Genomic DNA, 12,467 nt, shown 5'->3' on the forward strand with positions numbered 1-12,467 from the left:
TCTTCCATACACACCACACACTTTCCTCAAATTTTCTTTAACAAAATATCATTTTTTCCACACAATGGTCCGGAATTTCCCTTACATTTCCTTCTCTATATTTATTGCTAGAGAATGAAATATCGAATTCAAAGTCGTTTTGTTTAAAACTTTTATATCGGAGTGTATAAAAGTGTTTCCTAGGAAATGTTGTAAATTTTATCTAGTTTCACTTAAAAATGATACTTTCATATAATATTCGTGAGTTATTTGACAAAAACCAAAAAAAAATATCTCCCGAATTTTCTATATTTATTGCTTAAGAATGAAATATCGAATTCAAAGTTTTGTTCATATCGTGAAGAAAATGAATCCAATATATATACTATATATGGAGAAAATATGCACAATTTCATTGTTAACAAATCTTCCATACACACCACACACATTCCTCAAATTTTCTTTAACAAAACATCATTTTTTCCACACAATGGTGCGGAGTATCCCTTACATTTCCCTCTCTCTTATTAGTACTGCGCATGGCGCACAAGATGATGCCGACTGCATAATAAAACATTACAAACAGTTCACTCTCAATCTTTTAACTAAAAACACCGACAAATGTTAATAAAATAACAACAAATTATTAAAATGCTATTAACAATTTAATAATAAACATTTTGGTGTTAGTTTTGTAGTTTAAAATAATTAAATTTGTGTTTGAATTTGAGAAAAAAGTGATTTTTGACAAGTTGAGGTTAGGAGAGTTGTCACTTCTTAAGGATCTGGGTATGTTTTTGGGATTTTTTTATTTTTTGCTGGTTTTGTTGTATTTTTGATTTAATATGTTTAATTGTAATTGTAATTTTTTAATGTAATATTGTCGGTTTAAGGGTTTAATTTAGTAGGTTTTTATATAAATCCTTACATGTGCATACTTATATATATATATATATATATATATATATATATATATATATATATGAGTGAGTTCTTGAGGGCGATACATCAAACAAAGAAAAGCCAAAGATTTATAAAATAATCTTTATTTCCAAACGTTTCGACATTCAATTTAATGTCATCATCAGTGGATCTAAAAACAGTATGAAAATTAGCATATCTAGGTAATTATAATATATGTGGATTGGTAAAGTAACTATACAATAAGAGAAAAATTAACAAATAGCAACACTTAACAACAAATCAAATATAAAAGATAGGAAAGGTAGTAGAGACTAGAATTAAATAAATAATTAAAAAGTATAGGCAAAAATATTTAAGTACACTCATATAAACTTACGCATATATACATATATGTACGTACACATATACACACATATACATATATATATATACATATATATATATATACATGCATATATCCATATACACACACATACAAACATATAATACACATATACATATACAGATACAACAATATATACCTATATATGTACACATATACATGTAAGACTATACACATATAAATATACGTATATACATATATGCAACGTGCATGCATATTCACAACGACGTACATGTACATGTATGAACCATACATATACTCATACCTATCTATGTAACTATAGCTATACACGTATACACATACATATACGCATAAACATGTATATACACATATATACACACATATATATATACATATATATACATACATATATATATATATACACACGATACATATATATATACATATGTACATAAATGCTCACAAATATATATATATATATATATATACATATATATACATATATATATATATACATATATATATATACATATACACATACATATATATATACATATATATATATATATATACACATACATACATGCATATATACGTATATATAATTACATGTATACACATATAAATATGCACATACATACAAACATACATGTAAATAAGCAATATACATATATATACATACATACATACAAATACATATATATATATATATATATAAACATACAATATATGTAAACTCGTATATATGTAAAGCAAACAAATTATTTATGAAGATGGATAATACATATAAAATACAAGTGGACTTACATTACGTTGGTTAGTTACATATAGAGAAGTGTACACAGCACTAGAGATTTGGCACTAACATTTATACAACTAACTTGTCAGCACTATGCATTTTTTTATATAATTTTTTTGTATGATGTAAACAGAAAAATGATAGTTTTATTGAACAAAAATGTAAGTAGAATTATGTAATTTCTGCCACGACTTCTGTACTTTGCTAGTACCGAGGCATGTATAAAAGTCACCACATGTTTTGAGAGATTTTTAAGGGTCATTCCAGGATTGTTATGGGCGGGTAGGTAGAAAATAGTCGGAAGTTGAAACTAGTAATGTTAGGCTAGGTTTGTATGGTTAGAATTAGGAGAAAAAAATTGGAAATATTATTTAGTATTACTAAGTAGTTATACTAATAACTCAAAAATCTAAAATAAAATTTTTTTAAGGTTTATTCAAAATTTGCTATGTATGGGTAGGTAAAGCTCGGGTATCAAGGTCGAAGTTAAACTAGGAAGTGTTGGCAAGGTTAGTAAGGTCAATTAGTTTTGTTCAGAGGAGATAAATTTGGAAACATTATTTAGTATTACTTGGTAGTTATCGCAGAGTAAGGAGGAATCCGATCTTTTGTTCACCACGTGGTCACATATTGATATGAAACAAGATTCTGCAAAACGTCTCTGAATGGTGTTCCGTTCATGGTAGAGAATACTGGCATTATAAAAGTTAAAGGAGTGTTTGAAATTTTTTATGTGTTCTGTTATCATAGTTTGGTTTTGGTTGGGGTTTTTCGAATTATTGTCGTGTTGTTTGAGTCTTTTTATTAAATTTTGTCCGGTTTCACCTATGTAAGTAGAAGGGCAATCATTGCAATTTATTTTGTAAACAATGTTGGAAGTACGTTCTATACTAGTGGGAGATTTCAGGTTTGTGTAGAGGGATTTAAGAGTATATAAATAAGAGTAATATAAATCTTTGGCTTTTCTTTGTTTGATGTATCGCCCTCAAGAACTCACTCATATATTTCAACATCAAAATTAACTACTAAATCATATATATATATATATATTCAATAATTTATTTCTGTACAAATTTGTCGAATATTCTAAATAAATTCGACAAACTATTTAAAAGTTACAAGAAAAATGATTAAGATATGTTTACTCCTTGATATGTTAGTCTTTCGGCCAATGTAGCTGTAATGTAACATCTACGTAGCTTTTATGTAACAGTAACGAAACATCAATGTTGAACAAATGTCGGTGTGCAATAAAAATAAAATAAAACAGAAATATTTAAATTGCAATAATCTAGGAAGCAAATTAAATAAATTTAAGTTTTATATAAGTATTTTGTGAATTTTAGATCTAATTACTTAATTTTTCCACCAAAATATGCAAAATTTTGTATTTACTAATTTTTACATATAATAAGGTATAACATACTAAATTTTTAGCTTGTAATATATATAGTGTTGTTTAAAAAAAATTTAGAAACCAAGTTTGATTAAATTTGATCAATTATTAGGCTAGTGCATACTGACTTTCAAAGTCTAATTACTCGTTTTATTTAATAAAATATTTATTTTTTGTATTTTATATATTCAATACACATATCAGAGAATGACATGGTAAAATTTCAGATTTTTTGCACAAAACCTACCTTTTAAAAAAATTCCTCGATTATTGCAATTTAAATATATAAAACTTATATTTATTTAATTTGCTTCCCAGATTATTGCAATTTAAATATATCTATTTTATTTTATATTTATTTCACACAGACATTTGTTCAACATCGATGTTTCGTTACTGTTACATAAAAGATACGTAAAAGTTACATTGATCGAAAGACTCACTTGTCAGAGTAAACAGATTTTTCTTGTAACTTTAAATAGTTTGTCCAATTTATTTAGAATATTCGACAAGTTTGTACAGAAAGAAATTCTTTAAAATATTGTCTAACATTATAATGCCCTACAGCAACTCGGTGTACTTTAAAATTGCATTCGAAATGAAAGTATATATAAATCACTTTTCCTGAGCTTGTTTAACAAAATTCTTGTTCAATTTTTTTTTAAAGTTCGGTTTAAGCTGAAAATCTGAAATTTTACCATGTCCTTCTTTGATATGTGTATTAAATAAAAAAAATACAAAAAATAAATATTTCATTTAGTAAAACGTATAATTATTCCTAAAATCAAATACGAGTCAACCACTGATTGATCAATTTCTATTACAATTTTTATTTAGACAATCTATGTAAAAGAAAAATTATTTTAAAATGTAATTTTATAAAATTTTGTTCGATATTTTGTCAAGTTTAATTTTTAAATTAGACAAGTTCTCAGAATTGCAATTGCAATACATAATATGCACTTTGCAACATCAATAGATTTTATTATATTATCGACAGTTGCAAATTGCGGTTTAAAATTTATTACCCATGAAATTATTTATTTCTTAATAACGAGAAAATACAAAAAAGGCTTCAAGCAAGACATTTTCTTTCAAAAATTTGCACAACAAATACTTTTTCATAAACAAAAATAATAATTTCTCATACATACAATCACGCACTTATTTTGCGGTATCCATTACCATCTTTAAAGAAATTTCTAATTTCTAATTTGTAATTCTTTTACCATAATGTACCTACATCTTATTTTATTCTTATGCAATAATAATTATTTAATAATGGAACAATAAGAAAAAATTTGAGAGATTCTTTCGCAACAAAAGTGAATGGAACATTTAGGAAACAAAAAATGATGTTCGTTTTTTTTTTGGGAAGAAGATAATTATGGCGATTATCGGTTTAGATAAATTGTAATGTAATAATTGTAATTTATGGGTTCAGACAGAACCGGATTTAGAATAATACAGTCTAAATCCGGTTCTAAAAATGGTAAAAGATACTTTTGAAGAAGAGCATTTTGTCCATTACCATTTTTCGTGCAATTTTTCGCCGAAAAATATGCAATATTTTGCATTCATTATAATATATTTTTTATAAATTATTTCATGTGGTTTTACAAAGTCGTCTGTTGTGTTTTATGCATTTATAACGACTTTTACACACATTTGTGCCACAACAACTAATTCATTGTGTTTCTTGATTATCAAAAGTGCGTAGGAGTACTTAACATCCTTTTTAAACAACGACATAAATATTACATAGATTGTTTAAAATGCTAATCTTAATAAAATATTAATATATATTTATGTTTATCAACGACTTTTCTATTCAAAAACCCTTCAAATTTTGGATTTACACTGCCAAAAGTCTATTTTTTTAGATATAATAAAGTAATAAAAGTATAGTATTAGTAAACATAATTTTTATCAAATTTTATTTAAGGACATGAGAATTTTTTTGTGCAAAAATATTCTAAATTTAAACAGCTACAAATCTCTCTAACACTATTTTAACATAAATGTAATATTTAGCATTTTTTTGAATATTACACAGCAAAAAGTCTACATTTTAGATGTCTTATCAAACAAACGTCATTTTTATCAAATTTTATTTATGGACATAAGAATTTTCTTGTACTAAAATATTTTAAATTTAAACAGCTACAAATCTCCCTAACACTATTTCACTAAAAATCTAATATTTTTTCAAGTATTTCATAAAATCCGTGATTTTTTTGACTTCCAAGAAACGTATATGATTTTTTGTTACGTAATTTTTCTTTCTAATTAATAATGTTGCTGTCAGTTTTATTCATTACAAGTTTTTTTGCAATTAGTTATTAATACTAAAGTTGTGTAATTTATTGATTTTTGTTCCAGAAAGTTTAAAGTTGGAAAAAACTTGTTAGTAAGGTAGCTAATAATAATTTTGTGTATGCGTTAAATAATATTTTTTTTATGAATATTTAAATTTTTGTAAATTTATTCGTATGTTGTTTGTTAATAAGTATGCTTAATTATTATATACAAAACTATATTTAAAAAATACTAATTAGCACTAAAAATTGCTTGCGCACGCCCATAGCTCAATGCCGTAGGTCCAGATTGGGATAATTATTGTTTTATTTAAAAGGAGTTTGTTTTCATAGCACATATTTGAACTCCTGCCAAATAGCCAATAAATTGCGCTAGTTTTCTGAAATTTTAATATAATATAATTTAAAGTATGTACTAAATTAGTAAAAACAAAAATATACATATTTTATTAAATAAAACAAGAAATTAGGCCTCAAAGTCATAGAACACATACGTACTCCTATTAAATTATAAGGGAATTATTTCTAATTTTTTTTAGTTAGTACAGTTTGTGCTAAAGTGCTGAAATTTTAGTATGTCATACTTTGATATGTGTACTAAATAAATAAAATAAAATAAGATAATAAATTTTTACATAAAACGCGTAAGTAGACTTAAAAGGACTAAAGTGTTAGACTAAAAATGAAAATTTTTGATCAAACAAAAAAAATGTTTCAAGCTTTTCTTTAATTTTCATTCAATCAATATTTTTCCTTCAATATCAACGAATAAATTTTAAAATGAAAATTACATGTTTTATTACCATAACTGTAAAGTAGCAATAAATTAGCAACAATTGCAATAAATTTATTGCCTCAAGAAAACTTTGACAAAGTGTTATTGAAAGGTGATAAATTTCTAAATTTATTTCCTATAATTATTTGTACATTTATGTGTATGTTAATTACTAATTTAATTGCTAATTTGCTAGTAATTTATTTATTTATTCATAATCGATAATAATACTTGTATATATACTTCGAGGTTCTGAGAGAAGGATTTTTTTGTCTTGGAAAAAATCTTATAAAAATGTTTTGGTTATAGATAAGTTTATAGTTTGTTTGAGAATTTTGTTGTAAATTTTATTAGCTACAACTTTTGTAATGAATATTTTTTAATATTTCAAATAATTATGGAGATTTTTAATAAAGGGGAAAATGTACTGTGATTGTGTAAATTTTCGTATCGAGTGCAAAATTTGTTCTAAAGTGAGGACTTATTTTATATATTGTGTGATGTATACATTTATATATTGTATGATATATATATATATATATATATATATATTTATATATATACATACATATATATATATATATATATATATATATATATAGTGTTCATCATGAGAAAAAAAACGAAGATACCTTTCTCCATGGTCTTGATTGTGTATTTCTTGATAGTTATATTACATAAATACCGTGGAAAAACTTTTAATAAATGTTTATGGAATACGTATAAATTTAAAAGATATTTTGCAAATTTTTCTATAAATATTTTTTTCTAGCTTAATTTGTTTTTGAGATATTAACGCAATTATTAGTATTTTTCGAATTGTTGGAAGGATTACTGAGTGTTCAAAGTGCTGTAACAACATCATGGTGACAGATAGGTTTATATAATGTTCCAAAGATATTTTCAAAATTTTATTAGCTACAATTTGTCTAATATTATATTTATCTAACTAGATTAAATCTTGAGATATTTAATTAAATATGCAGCATGCACCGTTTGGGTATCGAATCATCATCATTTGACTTTACGGCTTGTTAAAAAATTATATCTCCACAATTGTAACAGGTTTATATAATGTTCCAAAGATATTTTGGAAATTTTATGAGCTACAATTTTGTCTAATATAATATTTATCCAATTTGATTAATTCTTGAGATATTTAATAAAATGTGAAAGCTGCACCGTTTGGGTATCGAATCAGCAGCATTTGGCTCTCGCGATTGATAAAAAAAATTTATCTTCACAACTGTAATAGATATATTTATATAATGTTCTAAAAATATTTTGGAAATTTAATTAGCTACAATTTTGTCAAATATTATAATTATCTAACTCGATTATTTTTTAGATATTTGATAAAATGTGAAGCCTGCACCGTTTGGGTATCGAATCAGTATCATTTGGCTCGCGCGATTGATAAAAAAATTATATCTCCACAAATATAATAGATAGGTTTATATAATGTTCCAAAGATATTTTCAAAATTTTATTAGCTACAATTTTCTCTAATATTATTATTATCTTACTTGATTAAATCTCGAGATATTTGATAAAATGTGAAGCATGCACCGTTTGGGTTTCGAATCAGCATCATTTGACTCGCGCGACTGACAAAAAAATTATATCTCTACAATTATAAAAGATATGTTTATATAATGTTCTAAAAATATTTTCAAAATTTTATCAGCTACAATTTTGTCTAATATTATATTTATCTAACTCGATTAATTTTTGAGATATTTGATAAAATGTGAAGCCTGCACCGTTTGGGTATCGGATCAGCATCATTTGACTCGTGCGACTTACAAAAAAATTATATCTCCACAATTGTAATAGATAGGTTTATATAATATTTCAAAGATATTTTGGAAATTTTATTAGCTACAATTTTGTCTAATATTATATTTATCTAACTCGATTAATTTTTGAAATATTTAACAAAATGTGAAGCCTGCACTGTTTGAGTTTCGTATCAGAATCATTTGACTCGCGCGACAAAAAAAATTATATCTCCACAATTATAACAGATATATTTATATAATGTTCTAAAAATATTTTAAAAATTTTATCAGCTACAATTTTGTCTAATATTATATTTATCTAGCTTGATTAATTTTTGAGATATTTAATAAAATCTGAAAGCTGCACCATTTGGGTATCCAATCAGCATCATTTGACTCGCGCGACTTACAAAAAATTATATCTCCACAATTGTAATAGATAGGTTTATATAATGTTCCAAAGATATTTTGGAAATTTTATTAGCTACAATTTTGTCTAATTTATCTAACTTGATTAATTCTTGAGATATTTAATTAAATTTGAAGCCTGCACCGTTTGGGTATCGAATAAGCATCATTTGACTCGCGCGACAAAAAAAATTATATCTCCACAATTATGATAGATAGGTTTATATAATGTTCTGAAAATATTTTCAAAATTGTATCAGCACCAATTTTTTCTAAAAGTATTTTTATCTAGCTTCAGTAATTTTCGAGGTATTTAATTTAATTTAAAATTTTGCTCCATTGAACGCTATTGTATTTTCAAACAGTCGTCACATCATTATTGTAACATTTACGTTGCACAACTTTTACCACGTGTTTTCGAACTTTTATATTTTTTATCATGTGTAATGTGTAATTCTATAAATAATTTTGTTTTTGTTATATTTAAAATACAATTTCATATCTCTCATATAGATCATATCTCGTTTCTGAGATGATTCTAGACTCTCGTAGAGTATGAGAGGTCACAAGTTGACTGACACACATATCCGACCCCATTTTTTAGAGCATTGGTGGCCAAAGAATTATTAAAAATTTGGAAAATAATCATCAGTAATTCTTGTACACTTAATATTTTTTTGGCTTGGGAAATCGAGTTATTTGTAGCTACAAAATAGTACTTTGTCTTCATATCAATTAGTTGGTTTGACTTTGTTAAATATGTCGAGAATTATTTGATTTAGGTGAAAACGTTTGTAGAGAACTTTTTACATAATGAAATTTACAAGATTTTTTGTAAATATACTATAAGTGTATATGTGACTATATTATTGCTACAGCTCTTTGAACACGAGCTAGTTTTTTATTCTATTGCAACGTAACCTTTGGTACAATTTTTCACTTTCCTTTAAATATCTCAAAAATACTTGTTTCAGAAAAAAGTATACACAAAACTTATAGCTTATGAAATGTACAAAATATTTTGTTAATATAGTATGAATCTATCTATCACCAAAATGAAGCTATAATTTTTCAAAAATCTCACTAAGCCACGAAATATAAAATAATTTACTTTATTATTGAAGCCCCTTGTAGAGCTTTTCTTGACATAACTGCTAATGTAATGAAATCCATAATTTATTACCAATGTGGCCCTGTAATTTATCCTTTTTCTATCACTGCCAGTGGCGTACGTGACCGGAAAACTAAATCATAATCTGAACTTAATTAAAATGATTAAAACATATTATATATAGAGAATGAATGCAATATGCAACAATAACGTAACGACAATTACATCGTTGTTGCATCGGATAATAAAGCTTTTGGAATAATAAAAACTACTTTTTTATTATCGATTGAAGTGTTAAATATTAATTATTGATGTTTTTAATTGCCAATAAAAAAGTGGTGAAGAATAATTGAAAAAACTTTCTTAAATTTTAATTTGTTGTTTTTATTAGTATTAAAATGCAAAGTGGAAGTCGTTGTCACGACTATATGGTGAATGATAGATTTATAAAATATTTACAGGATATTTAGGACATTTTATTAGCTACAAATTGGGCTTGAAATATTTTTTCTAGCTTAATGGGTTATTAATATATTACATAAAATGTCTAAAATTAAAATTTGTGCCGCAGTTAAGTTGATATAAAAAAATGTACAAAAAGTGCAGTAGCACCATGATGGTGACTGATAGGTTTATATAATATTTAGGAGATATTTTGTAAATTTTATTAGCTACAAATTTTGCTAATAAAATTTGTATCTAACTCTATTAGTTTTTGAGATTTTGAGCAAAATGAAAAATGAGTACCATTTACACTCGACTCTATTATTTGACTCGACTCAAATCAAATAACGGCTTTTTAAAAATTTATAATTTTATTATGGTGACAGATAGGTTTATATAATATTTAGGAGATATTTTGTAAGTTGTATTAGCTACAAATTTTGCTAACAATGTTAATATCTAACTTCATTAGTTCTTGAGATATTGAACAAAATGTAAAAATGTGTACCATTTACACTCGACTCTATATTATTTGACTCGACTCGAATCAAATAACGGATTTTTAAATATTTATAATTTTATTATGGTGATTGATAGGTTTATTTAATATTTAGGAGATATTTTGCTAATTGTATTAGCTACAAATTTTGCTAATAAAATTTGTATCTAACTCTTTTAGTTCTTGAGATATTGAACAAATGTAAAAATGTGTCATTTACACTCGACTCGAATCAAATTAACATTTACTATGATCTTTTTCTTGTAGTATCTTTTTTAAAATATATTTCTCGGAGAGATTTCTCCAAGTGTGAAATATTTATTACAATTTAAATCCATTAAAGTGCCTTTGAATTCAAAACAATGGCATTTTGATTGAAAGCAATTGATATGCATGCGGGAACAACGATGATACAATGCGAAGCGACTTCTCTCATCGTAATTTTATAGCATTTATATTTAAATATATGTATGTATTTATATACATATATATGTGTACATGTATGTAACACAGTATATTAAACTCTGCTGCAAAGTTTTAGATATATTTTTGAATGCAAAATTTCGAATAAACCCAAAAAAACCGAGCGCGTGCACTATTTTGACTCGTGAGGATTCGAATAAACTTTTTTATTTTTTGGCTTTTGATCAAATTTTTTATAAACAAAATTCCTAAGACGAATATATATTAGTACAAATATATGGTTCATTAGTATTTTCAAATACTTTCAGTAATTTTTAACTATTTTTTAATTTTTATTACAACGATTCGAATCTGCGTCGATTCAAATCATGTCGAGTCGAGGTTAAGTACAAATTTTCACATTTTATTAAATATCTCGAAACTCAAGTTACATAAGAACATTGTTAGCAAAAAATGTAGCTAATAAAATTCACAAAATATCTTCAAAACATTATATGAATCTATCTATGATTATTTTTAAGCGACGAAGCGACTTCTCTCATCGTAATCTTATAGCATTTATATTTAAATATATGTATGTATATATATACATATATATGTATATATATATATATATATATATATATATGTAATACAGTATATTCAACTCTGTTGCAAAGTTTTATATATATTTTTGTATGTAAAATTACGAATAAACCCAAAAAAACCGAGCGCGTGCACTATTCTGACTCGTGAGGATTTGAATGAACTTTTTCATTTTTTGGCTTTTAATCCAATTTTTTATAAACAAAATTCCAAAGATTAATATATATTAGTATACATTTATGGTTTATTAGTATTTTCAAATATTTTCAATAATTTTTAATAATTTTTTAATTTTTATTACGACGATTCGAATCTGCGTCGATTCAAATCATGTCGATTCGAGGTTAGGTACAAATTTTTACATTTTATTAAATATTTTAAAACTCAATCGAGTTAGATTAAAACATTGTTAGCAAAAAATATAGATAATGAAATTTACAAAATATCTTTAGAACTTTATATAAATCTATTTATGATTATTTTAAAGATATCGTTATTTTTTAGCTCGAGTCTAATAATATTGAGTCAAGTATAAACCGTACAGATTTTTGCATTTTTTTAAATATTTCGAGAACAAATTCAGTTAGATTAAAGTATTATTAACAAAAGTTGTAGCTAATAAAATTTGCAAAATATCTTTAGAATATCCTATTAACTTAATCCTATTAGCTTTAATATATAA

The 12,467-nt window shown here is 25.0% G+C and overlaps 1 protein-coding gene across 1 annotated transcript in view; it reads left to right on the top strand.

Moving 5' to 3' along the window:
- The first annotated feature begins 577 nt into the window (after positions 1–577).
- The window catches only part of LOC113389127 (prolyl 4-hydroxylase subunit alpha-1-like), a 32,959-nt gene continuing 21,069 nt past the window's right edge, over positions 578–12,467 (top strand). Inside the window, exon 1 of the mRNA XM_026626180.1 lies at positions 578–768. The gene's annotated coding sequence lies outside the window, so the exon portion shown is untranslated. The remainder of the gene's footprint in view (positions 769–12,467) is intronic.

The sequence above is a fragment of the Ctenocephalides felis genome, unplaced genomic scaffold (assembly GCF_003426905.1).
Source record: "Ctenocephalides felis isolate EL2017-DRISC unplaced genomic scaffold, ASM342690v1 CF-g0.4_SCAFFOLD_03573, whole genome shotgun sequence".
NCBI lineage: Eukaryota > Metazoa > Arthropoda > Insecta > Siphonaptera > Pulicidae > Ctenocephalides > Ctenocephalides felis.